At 32.3% G+C, this 15,450-nt stretch overlaps 2 pseudogenes; both read left to right on the top strand.

Moving 5' to 3' along the window:
* Window positions 1-11,166: 11,166 nt before the first annotated feature.
* LOC148613619 (uncharacterized) lies at window positions 11,167-12,662 on the top strand (annotated as a pseudogene).
* LOC148613618 (toll-like receptor 4) lies at window positions 12,631-14,045 on the top strand (annotated as a pseudogene).
* The last annotated feature ends 1,405 nt before the right edge of the window (window positions 14,046-15,450 follow it).

The raw sequence follows: 15,450 nt of genomic DNA, 5'->3' as shown, positions 1-15,450 counted from the left end.
TGGATGGACAGAGCACTTAAATGTCAGAAAAGACCGACTTAATCAGACATCTTCGTTGTCCATTCATATCAATTTGAGTCATTTTTAAACTTGTGTAAACCGAATCACTTCCCTAACCGAACACATTAATCACTCAAAAAGGGATTCGATTAAACATGTTTTATTTCTTGTTCAGCAACCGTTATAGATCGTATTACCAGTCTTAGATTTTCATTTAAGGGTTAACACTTTTTACATGAATTATGCACTTTACAAGAGTTATCGTTCATGATTTGGTTTGATTTGGTTGGTTTTACGGGGGATTAAAGTGTAATTTTCTCAAATATACAGATCTAAATATCTAAACTATTACAACATAAACATAGAGCATATAAAGGCCTACAAAGTATCGTCTAATCCTTTGGTTTTTCTACAACATGAATTACCTTACCTTATGGACTGGTAATAAATATATTATACATGTAAGACCGAATTTTACGTTAACTTACATGAAATAAGGATCAAGTAAAATATTGTTTCCATTCCTCTAAAAAAAATCCTGTTAAAACCATAAAATAAGATTTCAGTTAATTAAATACAGAGAACATTTGATGCCATATTTAGAATAAAGGGACAATATTTCCTTAGATAAATGCACTTTGCATTTTATTTCATTTAACAAACAATGTTTTAATGGATATGCATTAGTTCACCTTTATATCAATATTACAAACATTAAGTAAATAAAATAGTTTTTAAACAAATTTACTTCTCAAACTTACGTAGTTCAATATTCATTGTTAAAATTGAATGTTTTTATCCTGAAAACGGATGAAGTTGTTACAAACATCTATTTGATTCATATTGGTTTTATTGTGTTATGATTAACATTTTCATGTAAAGTTTCCACACAATTTTATGCAGGATTTATTTTTTCACTGTCGCAAACACAATAGGAAATACAGTTACTATCATGTTAGGATGTTGATGTGTATGCTATATGCCTGTATATTCTTTAAAAAAAAACTCAATATGAATTTGCTAATGTTAGATTGTTTACCAAAATTAATCTTACTTCACAGATGCTGATGTTAGATTTTCTATCAAAACCGATCATGACCCACAGATTGTGTGGATATATTTTCTTTCAAAACCAATCATACCTCACATATCCTGATGTTAGACATGCCTAAACATATTAGAATGTATAATATTTGTACACACTCAATATACATCTGTTAGATCTTTCTCGCTTCTTTCTAACTTATATCATTTGTTTACCACCTTCTGTTTTATACTTACAAATAGACCCATGTTTTGTGTCACTGATTATTAAAAGAGGAGACAAATAAAGCGTGATTTATGTTCGGATGCATTTTAAATAATAAATAAGCAGCTAATAGTTTCGGGAATGCATACTTTGTTTTGCTAACAAACTTAAGAAAGTCGTGTTTACATCAATTAACAGTAGTGATGTAGCCAAACTAAACAATAACAACCAATTGTATTTGGCTATTTCAACACTCTATAAAGTTACCTTAAAGAAGATATTTCACGCATCTCAGGACAACAGCATTAGACCGATCGGGCAAACCATAAATTCGACATGATTAGCTGGATTTTTATTATGCTAGCCCACAGAAGCAATAGCCTTCCGTTATGCACGCTAACCTACTTGGACGCATCATTTTTATTCTGAGCCAACCAGTCGTCTATCTATATTCTTAATACCACGTGAAAAGCGTAGAAGAAGTGTCTACCTATTCTAAAGTATTTGGTGTCACTTGGGAAAGATCAAATCCACAAACTCCCACACTTGAGATGACAAATACGCTTCACCGAAACCACCCAGGTAGTTGAAAAAAAAAGATTCAATCACGTACATTTTATGAGTATCTGTCCTTCAGGTTTCACATATAGCATGATCATCAGATGGATTGGTACTTGATCATTATTTGATTTACATATAAAGATACAATAACAGTTTGTTCGCTTAAAAAAATGTATGAGTCCATTCATATCATATTTATTTTCATAATGAATCTGTGAAAACCGAATTTATCAACTCCTAAAGCGAATCGGTTATGAATATATTTCTGCATTTATAGATATGTAAATGAGAAATGGGAATGCTGTTTTAATTAAGAGTTAAAAGACAACGATTAGAACATATTTAAAAATCAGGAACAAAGACCAAGAACAACAGACAACACATCATTAAAAATATTAACGCAGAAACAAAATGACCTAACCGAAATATATTAAGATAGACTAGGATTATAAACAATGTGTATCGAGTATTTAGGCGTCCTTTGCTTTTACAGAAATACCCAACAAGTCTTCATTTTATGTAAACTATAAAAAAAACAAACTAATGAGCGAAACTAGGTTTTGAAGTTTGATATCAAAAAGCAGTGTCCTTAAAGATTGGCAGGGAGTTAAGCTATAGGTTTAAAATCAACAAAGAAAATCGTATATTAAATTAATTTGGCAATTAATTTGGCAATTCCGTATATTGGGAAAAGTTTTACTCTCAGTATATATTTCCACTAATGACGAAACTCGCCGTAAACGTACGTGACTCAACTAATCTCCCTTACTGTAGCTTAGGCGACAGGCCATGAAGGACGGGACAACTTATTTATAATCAGGGCAGATGATAATCGTGGAATCATTCATATGTGTTTCACAGTTAATATCATTATTGGATATCAACAATATTAACACAACGTTTTAAATTTCACTAGAGGATACCCGCGAAATCGCAGTCGATTGAGCTAAGTGTGGACACAGTACTAATTTGACGAATCAAAACAAAATGGGCGAATGATTTACGATCATCTAATATACATCAATTGTGTACAGTATTTTTCTTCAAATTGGTTTAGTGGTTTAAGGGGAGTTGACCATTTAACCTTTCAGCAATTTTTCCTTGACTCAGATTAATTTTAATTAATATGTACTTTTCTAACGCATGTAAGCAAATTGTTTATTTATTTTTTAATTCACATTATCTTTTTTATTTTTTAACTATTCCTTACCAAGCTATCTTTTCTCCAAAGTCAAGATCGAAATATTTTTAACAACCAAAGAAAACAAACAAGCCCCTTCCCCTCCCCAGATGTTAAATTGTGCATCACTAAGCAAAATTTCATATCCTCATGCCAATGCGCTTTCTTCAGTTTATTGTTTCCAGGGGTATGGGAGGAATTGATGTTTTACGACGACGATGACGAAACCGACAAACGCAGGGAGAAGACTTTAAAAGTTGATATAACCCGTTGAGGGAAAGAAAAACCCAACTCCATTAAAATACAATTGCAATAAACAATCTGACTGCTCCAAACATGCGTTGCATCAATGACGTATTTTTGCAGTGATCGATTAATTCAAGATTAGCAGTCTCTACCCGTAACCCTGGTGCTATTAGCACTGGTTATCCTGAGGCTCCGCCAAAGTTTTGGCTCCATGGCCAGTGGGCAGCAACAGAATTACCTTGATTTTTATTTTATAAAAAATTCTGCTTAAGTGTACGTTATAGGGGTCTTTCTTGGTCTGGTTTGAGGGTGTTAACGTTTTTTCATTGTTAAAGACCCTAATACAACGAACAAACAGACAGAAACTCAACCGAATTTGTATGCATAATAAAAAGTTTAGGCTTCATTCACACTATCCGAACTGTGCATTTTGTATCATACAACATGTACAATGGAATAAAAGAAGGACAAAGTTCTACATGTGTAGTGTAAGCTTTTTAGACTTGGTACTACATTGTTTAAGTCATTCTGAATGTGTGAAATGTCATTTGCTGTTTGTTTGTGATTGATGATCCAGTCGCCTGTTTTGTTTTTCTTTTGTTCTATTTTTTACCAGTCATGCCAGTTTTTATTAAAAAAAGGGAGGGTTCCGGACTTCTGGCGCAGATGTATACACGAAGAAGGGGGAAGATTCTACGCCTTTCCATATCTAGACAGTGTTGCACTTCAGACAAATGGTGGATGTCGTTTAATTAAGATAAATAATGAACGTAAAATACTCGTGAATCACATGTACACATGATCTGGACAGAAAGTCGATTGAGAATGCGTGAAAACGTATTATAACACACGGACCAATGACGGTCTCCAAATTTGGATATTTTCCAAAAACTCCGCGTTTTCCGTAAAAAAAAGAGCTTGTTTCAAAGACAAATTTAGGAAGTACACAACATTACATGTATATCCCATACCACAAATGTATTTGACCTTGTATGGCTTCAGAGGAGATGCGGCTCATAGAAATCTGTCTCTTCCTTTACTAGTATAGATATTCTCTGCATAACTTCTGATAAACAGATACATGCGACAGGGATTAAAAAAGGGAGGTTGGACCGGAAAATAATCGGGATACATGGCTATTAACAACTAGTTTTTTTTTCAAAATTATGTATAAAATTGGCAAACTTTTCCAATAAAAAAGGTGTTTCCAAAACCGCAACCCCCTTCAGACTCCGCAATTTCAACAGTAAATGTAAAATATATATTGTAAGTTCCAGCTATTCAGTTATAGTCTAAAATTAGTTGAATGATCACCCCAAATGTCGTTCGAATGCATACAGGCTTCAGTACGTTTTATACATGTATACATATAATTTTCAAACTTTAAAGTTTTAGATAAGTGTCATATTTTTAAAAAAATGTAGTTAATTGATTATGTGAAAGTATGGAGTATGGCACTTTTTTATGAAGCACAGGATATTTTGTCCCTTTCAATGACTACATGTATATGCAGAATGTACAATGCCACTGATAGTAAATTGACTTGCTTCACTTTTTAAACGTTCAATGGCAAGGAAATCGCTCCACATCATATCTTGAGACTGTGGATATTGAGAAACAACACAAAATGAATGTTCAATGACGTTTTCAAAGGCTAACTCTATTTTAAGTTATGCCATTCGATTTGGCAATGCTTTTTGTACATTATTTTCTTTTAAGATATTCATTTCATTTACAGTTGCTACTTTTCTATAAATACTTCATATACACGTTTGTTAGTTTTATTCCCCAGCTGCCTTCATTACATATTATCTGGAAATAATTCAAATTTTTTGTTTCTGAACCTCGATCTTTCTGCATGCAAAGTGTCTGAATACGAGTAACAAAATAAAACAATGCGCTTAATTTTAGCACGCTAATCTCAATTTGAATACTAGTACTTATGTATAAAATAAAGTTATGAGTTTTATATAGGTCCATTGAGTCTAAACACACCACGTATGGAGTATATTATTCAGGCGCAGATCTAAGGATTGGAGTACCGGGCGAACGCCCCATTCCCCTAAAATTGTGAAAAATAATTTTGTTTGCATAAAAACTTGATTTTTCACAAATGCTACATCCCAATTTGCTATGACTCGCTTCGCTCGGCATTTTATCCTAACCTGAAATCTTGGATCTGTCACTCGCGTTAATAGTTGTCTGAAAATGTTTTAAGTAATGGGGTGTTCATACAAGTTACAAGTTTCAAGTTACATACAAAAAACAAAACAAAAAACAATCGTTATGTTGGATTGTTCTTGTTCGTTGTTGGTCAAATAATTCGCGATCCTTACCGACGAGGATTGTAGTTTTTTAACCTTTCTCAATGTAACTGCTATTTATTATGTTTAATTCCGGTAACTATCAGATATTTATTACAAATGAAAATCATCGGCCATTTCCGATCCACTAAAATAACGCTACACAGGTGTGGTACATATACACTTCTGGTTTCAGAGTCTGAAAACACTTCGTCATTTATCAATTGATGCTGCGTATAATATATCGTTTGGTCCTGGATTTTCTTCTTTAACAAATTTGACGTCTCTGAAAATACAAGAGAGATGTAACCACCACAGACTGTTAAGAATACAGGAAACATTTTTCGAGTATATTAGACATATCGAAATGCTTGACCTGTCAACTGAACATTTCTGGCCACAAAACTATACACTGAAATGCTCTTTACATTAAATAGAGAGGAATGCAATTTCCGTCCTTAAAAATCTTATTTCTCTTAATTTATCATTTAATCGTAAACTTGGATTCTGTGGCTTACAAAACGTTACTGCTGATCTTAATTTGAGAAAAATTATCTCGTTGGAAGCAAATTGTCTACAATGCGAAGCTGGGATATCAACAAATATTTTTTGTGATGACTTAAAGGGTCTGTATAATACTTCATTGAAGAAATTACTTTTAAATGGAAATAACATTGCATCTGAGCAAACCTGATTTTTTCATTATTTGCCGAAATCTTTAAAATCCCTAAGTGTTAGAGACAATCGTTTCGTTCGAAGTCGATATACGTATTGTAATATTTATGATCTAGGAACAGGATCCGTAGATAATTCAGGATACCCATTTTGTGAACCTTTTGATGGAGAAATAAATTGTGAAGTTAAACGAGGAAGATTAGTTGGAACTAATGACCGTGTTACACAGCTTGATAGTTGTATTGGAGGATGTAATGCAGTAAACAATCGGTATGCCGAAATGATATCTGCATCAGAAAAGGCATCTGTAATACCATTGTCATGTACATATCCAAGTTATCAAGCTATGAATGTTCATTTCCGGGTTGTTTTTGTACCTCCAAACATCAAACATATAGTTTTGAATAACTCTAATGTAGGTAATACTATTGGTTCAAAGCTTAAGGACCCTTGCTTTGAGCAATAAAGAGTTCTATAACATAACTGGCCCTCATTGTAATGTATCTAAACTTATACATTTAGATCTATCAAACAACCACTGTTCATTTCTATCATCGCATACATTTAGCGACATGATCTTACTTAAGAAGTTGAACTTAGGATATAATCTAATCGGACATATTTTTGGTCAGAGTTCGTTCGATCCTCTTTTCACAGCCCAATTCAAATTTTTTAAGCTGATCCTATCGTCTAACAGCATTACAACCCTTCATTCCGATATATTTATTCATCTTAAAGAGCTGCAATTTCTCTACCTGGACAAAAACAAGATTTCTGATTGGACTGCATCAATAACTCTTTTGGAAAATCTCAAATACATAGACTTGTCTGATAATCAGATAATGCTTTTATCAAAACAAGGAATTGATTCACTCTATAGAATTTTATCTGAAAATTTGACAATAAATATGGCAAACAACTTGTTTCAATGTACTCGTGAATCATTATATTTCATAAATTGGATCGTAAAAAATCAAAATTTGTTTGAATATGCAGCCTTATACAGAGATAAGAATGAACAATACGATTCTCTAAAAGATGCAGTCGATGTTTTGAAAAAAAGTGTACCTCATACACAGCCATCATTGCTTTGGCAGCATGCTGTATTCTAGCGTTTGTAATTCTTTTAATTATTTTGTACAAAAACCGCTGGCGACTAAGGTACTGATATTATATAGCAAAGCGACACTATAGTAGGGGCTACTAACGTCAAAGCGACACCATAGTAGGGGATACTAACGTCAAATAAATCCTGATAAGTACCGCTTCGATGCTTTCCTTTCATACGCAGATGAAGATCGATCAATTGGTAAAGATTTTATTGAGAAAGTAGAAAAGAATCGTGAATACAACGTATGTATTCATCGTCGGGATTTCATTCCAGGATGTGATATGGCTGATAACATTATTAATGCTATTCACCAGAGCCGGAAAGTCATCATTATTTTATCAAGAGATTTTCTTCGTTCTGCTTGGTGCCTGTTTGAAGTACGAATGTCAATAACCGAATACGGGGAATCGAGACGAGGGACAAATATGATGATAATAGTGTTAAAAGATGATATTCCACATAACGAAATACCTGACTATCTTTGGGAAATGAGGCAGGAAGAAGTTTATATTGATTTTCCGACAGATCCAGAAAATCAAGAGCATTTTTGGAATTCATTTTGTGATTCTTTGGCTTAGTGTGTCGATGTAGTTTGGATAGTACAAGTATGTACAAATGTGTATTTGCAATGCCTATCTATAACTATTATTCTTATATCTTACACCTAGTTTTCAGCCATAATAATATCCGCGACAGCACTGTCAGAAGTATGTGTACATACTTAAGTTACAGTTGATCATTGTAATATTATTTTAAAACATATTTTTGTTAAAGTGAAGCCAAATGTTAGCAAGTCAAAATTGAATATTTTGTTAACTAGGTCTAATATGTATTATGAGATTTTAATGAGCATTTTTGTCACTTTACAGGAATTAGTTGTAAATATGTATTAATATTTTGATAATTTGTAGACTTTTGATATTGTTAAAACATAGTAAATTCTGATTCTAATGTTGAACATAAACATACGTTAAATATGTCATTAACTAAAATTAATTAAATATTATTGAATTTATGTTTAAAATATTAAAATTTTCAATTTTACCTCTAAAAACTTTTTTTTTATATTATAATATTGAAGTATTGTTCTTGATGCCTGAATATCACGTAGAAAGTCATTGTTTAGGTGATAAATTAATTCGTTATAATGCTTTGATGTAAGAAATTTTTATTATGTTTCTAATTTTTTTTTGGTAAATTAGGTTAAAAACACCCGATCAATCCTTTAATTTAAAACAGACAAAAAATTACTTTCATGCACCTGACCATCCAATAGAGAACTCAACCATGGACTTTTGTTTATTGGTTTTTGTTAAGTTTGTTGTGTCACTGTCCATTCATTGCATCATAGCACTTCTGATAGTACTTGTATATGTCTTTCTGTTTTTAGGTTACGATGTCTAATATTTTGCAATAAAGCGCTCTGCAACAGCACTGTTACACGTATGTGTACATACCTATTTTATTCTTTGTTCGAGTAAAGCCTATAGTAAGCGAATCAAAGTTGAACAATTATTGACATTAAAGAGCATGTTTTCCTTTGACTGTATACAGTACGAACCCCAGCTTAAGTCAAATACGTTTTTAGATCAAACGTCATTTTCTCCGAATTCGTAAAAATCAGTATATGTTAATCCTTTTTCTGTTCCTTTTCAATTTCATGTAAGTGAAAAGATTTTTTTATGATAGATGTACAAATGCGTTTTTGATGTTCTATCGTAAAGGTAAGTCACACAACTTTCAATTATGTCTTGAAAACAAGTGTATCTACTAAACACTTAGTATATAATGATGGACGCATCTGTTTAAGTTAACCTAATATAAAAATCATATGAAACTTTGATATATAAAAGTGGTCTTAAAAAAATAAATTTTGGATCTCTCAGCTTCAATTACACATGAAGAAACACCTTGAGATCTATAATATTGCATAAAGAACCAGTGAAAAATGTGACCAAAAAAAATGGAAAACTGATATCAACATAAAAAATAATAGAAACGAATTACTAATGTGAAAAGTATGACAAAGACACATATAAACTATAAATGTATACGAATTACTAGTATGAGATAGACACATGTGAACTATAAATGTGTACGAATTACTAGTATGAGATAGACATATATAAACTATAAATATATACGAATTAATAGTATGAGATAGACACATATAAATGTATAATAATAATGATATGTATCATCTCATTCGAAAACCTGTTTTTTGTTGTTGTTCCAATTGAGTACATCTAAATCACTTTTAAAGTTTTATATGAATTATGCAATGTTCGAAATTAATATTTAGAATGCTAGCAAATAAATACTCAACACAGGACAATGCACAAGTATGGAAATATTGTTTGTGAGAAATTTCGCAGGCTTTAAATAGACATGTTGTCTTTTTCTGCAAACAATAGATTATACTCTTACTCCTGTGAAATTTAGGAAAGTAAGTTCATAAATTGTATAATTGCTTTGCGATCGCAGTTTTAAGTTGAGTTTCTTTGTATGTTTTATTTTTGTTATTTCCTGAAATTTGTTGTGTCTGTCTGTCTGGTATTTATCTATCGATAGATTTCCGCTATAATGTTGATTCCATTGATCATTATTTCTTCTCAACGAGTGTGTGGTATATAGGAATCGCCTCGTCCGTCCGTCGCAAATCATTGGTCTTTGGCTTTTTTCACTAAATGATATGTGAGAGTAAATTATCAGCACAAATATCTCAGTTACAACGGATGTATGTTTTTTCAGATTTTATTTGCAGCTTAAAACAATGGGGCTATGTGTTTAAAATATAGACTATAATTGTATAAGCCTTGTTGGTCCCCAGGCTTAGCAAACCTATAGTGCATCATTGGCCAATGTAATTTAAGGGTACAAAAATAAAAATAGACTGTAGTATGGGGGTCTTATTTTGTAATTGAGGGGGATCTTTTTAAGTCATTATTGACAAACAGCTTAATAACAGTGGAAAATAAACGCAGCAAAGAAGGTTCGATAATGTTTTTCTTTTAAGAAACATTTCTTATTTGTGAAATAATAAAGTCCTACGCAGAATGTTATTCATATGAATATATCATAATGCCAACCCCCTGTGATTTTATTTAATCTAATAATATTAAAGTACTTGTCTTGTACTTCCTAGTCCAATTTGAAGATAACAATTAACTTTGTATTGTACAAAGAAATCATAATAACATAGGACGGGCTAAGTTTTTAACATGAATATGACTCACCCTAAATACAAATAAATGTTTCTCCACATTTTTTATATTAGAAATGTTTGAATTTGTTTTAATATACATCTCTGTAGTATTCAAAACCGTATCTTATTCATTGTTCCATTGACCTTGTCATGTTATATAAATAGCACTTCACGAAGCAATGCAAATAAACATTAATATTAAACTCAGTTTGGTTGATATAGGCATTATTCCACCTTGTATAAAACTGTAGCATTGTCTGCTTGGTCAGCAGACAGCCAATAACCTAATCGGTCAAACAGTTTTAATTTCTTATGTCACCTTCTTAATTGTCCAGCTAAATATAATCTGATCATAAATATTTAAAATCGATTAGAGTATTTTTAGTAAAATTAGGGTAGAAAGTTTTCCATTAGAAAAAGGTGAAAAATATAATGTATGCAAAATAAAAATAAGCTGTATTTATTGGCCTTTATTACTTCCAGCTTTTGTCATTCCTTTAATTTAATCGCATTCTGAAAAAAAATCGATAATGCCAGAAAAATGAAGTGTACCTCAACCAAAAAGAAAATATTTACTGTTCTTTTTGAATTTCTTGTAAACTTATTTCAGTTTCAGGTAGGTGAGAATACCATGAAATTAACAATGGAATTAGTTGTATCATTTTGCGCTGTACTAGAGTATTGTGGATGTTTACTGCATTACTGTTCATCTAAAAGAAGTTGTGTATGCCAATATCACGGCGATGGTTGGCTTGCTGATTATAAAACTTAACCCAAAGTCCCCCTTTTTACAATAATGTTTCCTTAGTTAACCTAAGTTTTAACAATCTCAATGATTTTCCATCACCAAATAGTCTCGAGTCACCAGGAATGTTAAAGATAATGGATATTTCAGGAAATTCATTAAATCGGACGTTTGCAGACAAAAGAACACATCTATTTGCAATTTTAACAAGATTACAGGTACTTAATATATCGAGGAATAATATTCCGCTCGAACGAAGTTTCAGAGCAGATTCATTTAGCCAGTTACGTTCGTTTAGAGTTTTAGACCGTTTTTTTAATGTCATAACTGGGGAAGCATTTGATGATCTGGACAAGATGTTAGAATCTTTGACAGAACTTACAAATCTCCCATTAGACGCTGCAATTAATGTTACGTTTGGGCCAGGCTTTTCCGAACTGAAAAACGTATTATATTTAAAATAGCAAGGAAGATGTCATACTCACAGACTGCTAACAATTGCAGAGAACTACTTTATGAATCTTAGACAAATCAGATATCTTGATCTTTCATCTACGCATAATTGGATACAAGTGTCTTATTACTGTTCGTTCCTAAATATTTACAGAAAAGCTGTTGCTCAATTGAACCATTTAATTTACTCTGATGTGTCTTATAACCGAGAACTTGGGTTTTGTGGATTTGTTAACATAACAAAGGACCTACCTTTTACAAAAATAAAGACTTTAAAAGCCAATAACCTGAATTATGAAACAGGAATACCTATAACTGTTCTTTGTGAAGATATTAAAAGTTTACAGAACACTTCCATCACTGAGTTGTATATGGACGGTAATAACATAGTTGATGCACAATCCGGACTACTTTTTTTCTGCCGAAAAGTTTAAATTTTTTTAGTATGAGGAATAATAAATTCATTGAGGCTAGATATACTTACTGTAATATAGAACATCTGTCAAATTTAACACATATAGACTTGGGTAATATGAATACAAACCCAAATGTACAATTTTCAGGATACCCTTTTCGTGAATTATTCAAAAGAAGTGTTTTCTGTTTCATGGAAAGAGTTAAAAGCGCCGGTGCCAACGACTCTCCTATAAAATGGACTTCATGCACACCTGACTGTTCCTCGAGTCTGCCTAATTTTAATTCAAGGAGACCGATAGTAGCATCAGGCAATCCGATTTGTCAAATTGTAATTAATCCAAACGAACCGTATGAATATATTGCCATTACTCCAAATTTAAAACATATCGTTTTGAATAACTCACATGTAGGCTATTCCTTGGATTACACAATATTTTCATCTGACAGCGTACACTCATTAATTCTTAGCAACGACGAGTTATATTCGATAACAGGACTAATTTGTTTCAAATCTTGATTTGTTAAATAACCATTGCTCAAAATGGTCAAATCACGTTTTTGCTGACATGGAATCTCTACGAACTTTGATGCTTGGTGGCAACTTCATTGGGAACAAAGACATTTTAAGTAATAGGTCTTATGAAACTATATTTTCTGTTCAAACTAAACTAGACGTCCTGGATCTTTCATCAAATGCTTTATCAGGTGTTCGTTCCAATATTTTTCAAAACCAAAAATATCTTCGGATTCTGCGATTAAACAATAACAAACTTTCGGATTGGGCTGTTGAAATTCGTCATATGACCAACCTTGAATACTTAGATCTGTCCGATAACCAGATTTTGTATATATTGAAAACCAGTATAGATCTTCTTAATCAAATAAGTGCAAATAATTTGACGATCAACTTTGAGAGAAACATTTTCCAATGCACATGTACTTCAATGATGTTCATTAAATGGCTTGTGTACAACCATGTACATCATGTACAAACAGGAATTATTATCTACGCATGTCAATTGCAAGAGTATGAAAATGCAACAAATGCTTCAAGTGTATTGGAACAGAATTGTGAGGATTACACATGATTTGTTATAATACTGTCTTGTTTAGTTATAGGTTTCTTAATTTTCGTCACCTCAGTTATTCTTCATAAATATCGCTGGAAAATAAGATATTGGTATTATATAGCCAACCGACAGTGCAGCACTGGCTATCAGCGGCAGGCCAGTGATGAGGAATATAGATTTGATGCGTTTATTTCTTACGCCGATGAAGACAGAATGATAAGCAAAGACTTTATTGCATATCTGGAGGTCAACGAAGGATTGAAACTATGTATTCATCATCGAGACTTCATCTCCGGCTGTGATATTGCTGATAATATTATAAATGCCATTCACCAAAGCCGTAGAGTGGTCTTTGTTTTATCAGAGGCCTTTCTTCGTTCTAAGTGGTGCCTTTTTGAAGTACCAATGACGTTGACTGAATACGTGGAATCAAGGTAAGGATTGAATATGATGTTAATAATATTCAAAGATAGAATTCCTCATAATGAGCTTCCAAGTAATATTTGGAACATTATACGTGAGGAAGTCTACATTGAGTATCCTGATGATTATGAGGATTTACAATCCTTTTGGGCCTCCTTGATCAATGCTCTGCAATAGACAAAAACAACATATCTATGGAACGTTTCTAACTTTTGACAATAAATATTCGACAAATAAGTGTTTACAGCAATGAAGACTTATAAGCTGCCAAGAATATAATCGGTATCAAAGGTATATTTTTGTTAGGATTATTCAAATGGTGGAGTGCAGACTGATCGACGTTCATTACGGCATAGTTCCAAAGCAAATTGTACAAAATTACTCAAAGAAAAAAAAAACAATTAAAAGGCATGTTATACATATAAATCACGTTATAGAAGAAGGGCGAAAAAGATTTTCATTGGCCTAAAATCTTAAGTTTTATATGTATTTTTTTTTTTTTTTTTTTTGGTTCGCTACATCGTCTCTGATTCAGAAGTTCACATTTAAGCTTTGTTTGAGTTTTGATTTTTAAGTACTTTAATTATCCCACTGCTGACGCTTCTGTAGTTTTAGTCAATATATAATCTGAAAATTAATCAAATGGTTAAAATATTTAGTTTTGAATTTGAGACTTGAATCAATAAGACATGACCATAAGTCACTTTCCGATCATAATTTTGGCAACGACTCATAACTTAATACCTCTACACCTCAAAGATTGATATTTTCATTCCTGAGACAAAGTGTTGTTTGTAATGATGTAGTCACATAATGACTCTTTTACTGTTCTATTAATCACGCCTTGCTTTACCTGTTCAAAGCAGTTAGGCTGGTACCGGGTAAAGTAGATAAGACTTATCGACCGAGCGAAAGTGTGTATAACTGCATGTGCATTGAATAATATTTTGCCGCAGTTAATTATATATTTTATTAACATGTTAACTTGTTACATTTATCAAGTTCTTCTTGGGTGCTGCCGATCATGGATTTGAAGCTCAGTCAGGTCACAACAGAAATTTAAAACGGTGTTAACTTATTTTCCAAAAAGCAAGCGGCAAAAAAGTATAGAGAATTTAAAAACGACTGATAAGCTTGGGGCCTTAATGGGATAAATTTCCAACTGTTGATTCATAGTTGGAAAGTCCGACAGGAAAAAGAAGTTGTTCAGTTTGAAATGTGAGCAATATTAGCAATAGGACGTAAATCTTCAATTAATAAATCTAACCGACAACAGGTTATCAGAGATTTAAAATGTTAACTGTGGTTAATTGTTTTCCCTTTTTATAGCAATGTCTTTTGTTTTATGTACAATACTAATAGGATAACTAATTGGAAAGAGTGAATAACCATAATATTATTACGAGTGCCGAAAAACATCTAAATTTAACGAGTGTGTGGAACTTGTTCCACGCATGAATTAAATCCTCAAGTGTTCTTAGCACGAGTGATCATATTTTAGTTACAGTGTGTATTCGGTAAAGCACTGCTATCTATATAATAAACATGATCTCATAATATTAGTAAGGACCCTTTTCTCTATGTTAAATGAATTTCAGGTGATACGTCAGTTTTAATGGTTGCATTATAAAAGGTGTGTTAAACGTACGTTCGATTTCTTTTCGTATGTTTGTATGTTGTCTGTTTTGCTTCTGCATTAATTATATTGTCAGCTATGTCACAGCCTGGAATAAAGTCTCGGTGATGAATACATAACTTGAATCCTTCGTTGTCTTTCAAATACTCAATGAAGTTTTTGCTCATCGATCTATC

The sequence above is a fragment of the Perna viridis genome, chromosome 6 (assembly GCF_037379345.1).
Source record: "Perna viridis isolate PV_CMFRI_1.1 ecotype Kerala chromosome 6, ASM3737934v1, whole genome shotgun sequence".
Taxonomy (NCBI): domain Eukaryota; kingdom Metazoa; phylum Mollusca; class Bivalvia; order Mytilida; family Mytilidae; genus Perna; species Perna viridis.
The sequence above is the reverse complement of the archived record's forward strand: the minus strand, read 5'-3'. Positions and strand labels throughout refer to the sequence as shown.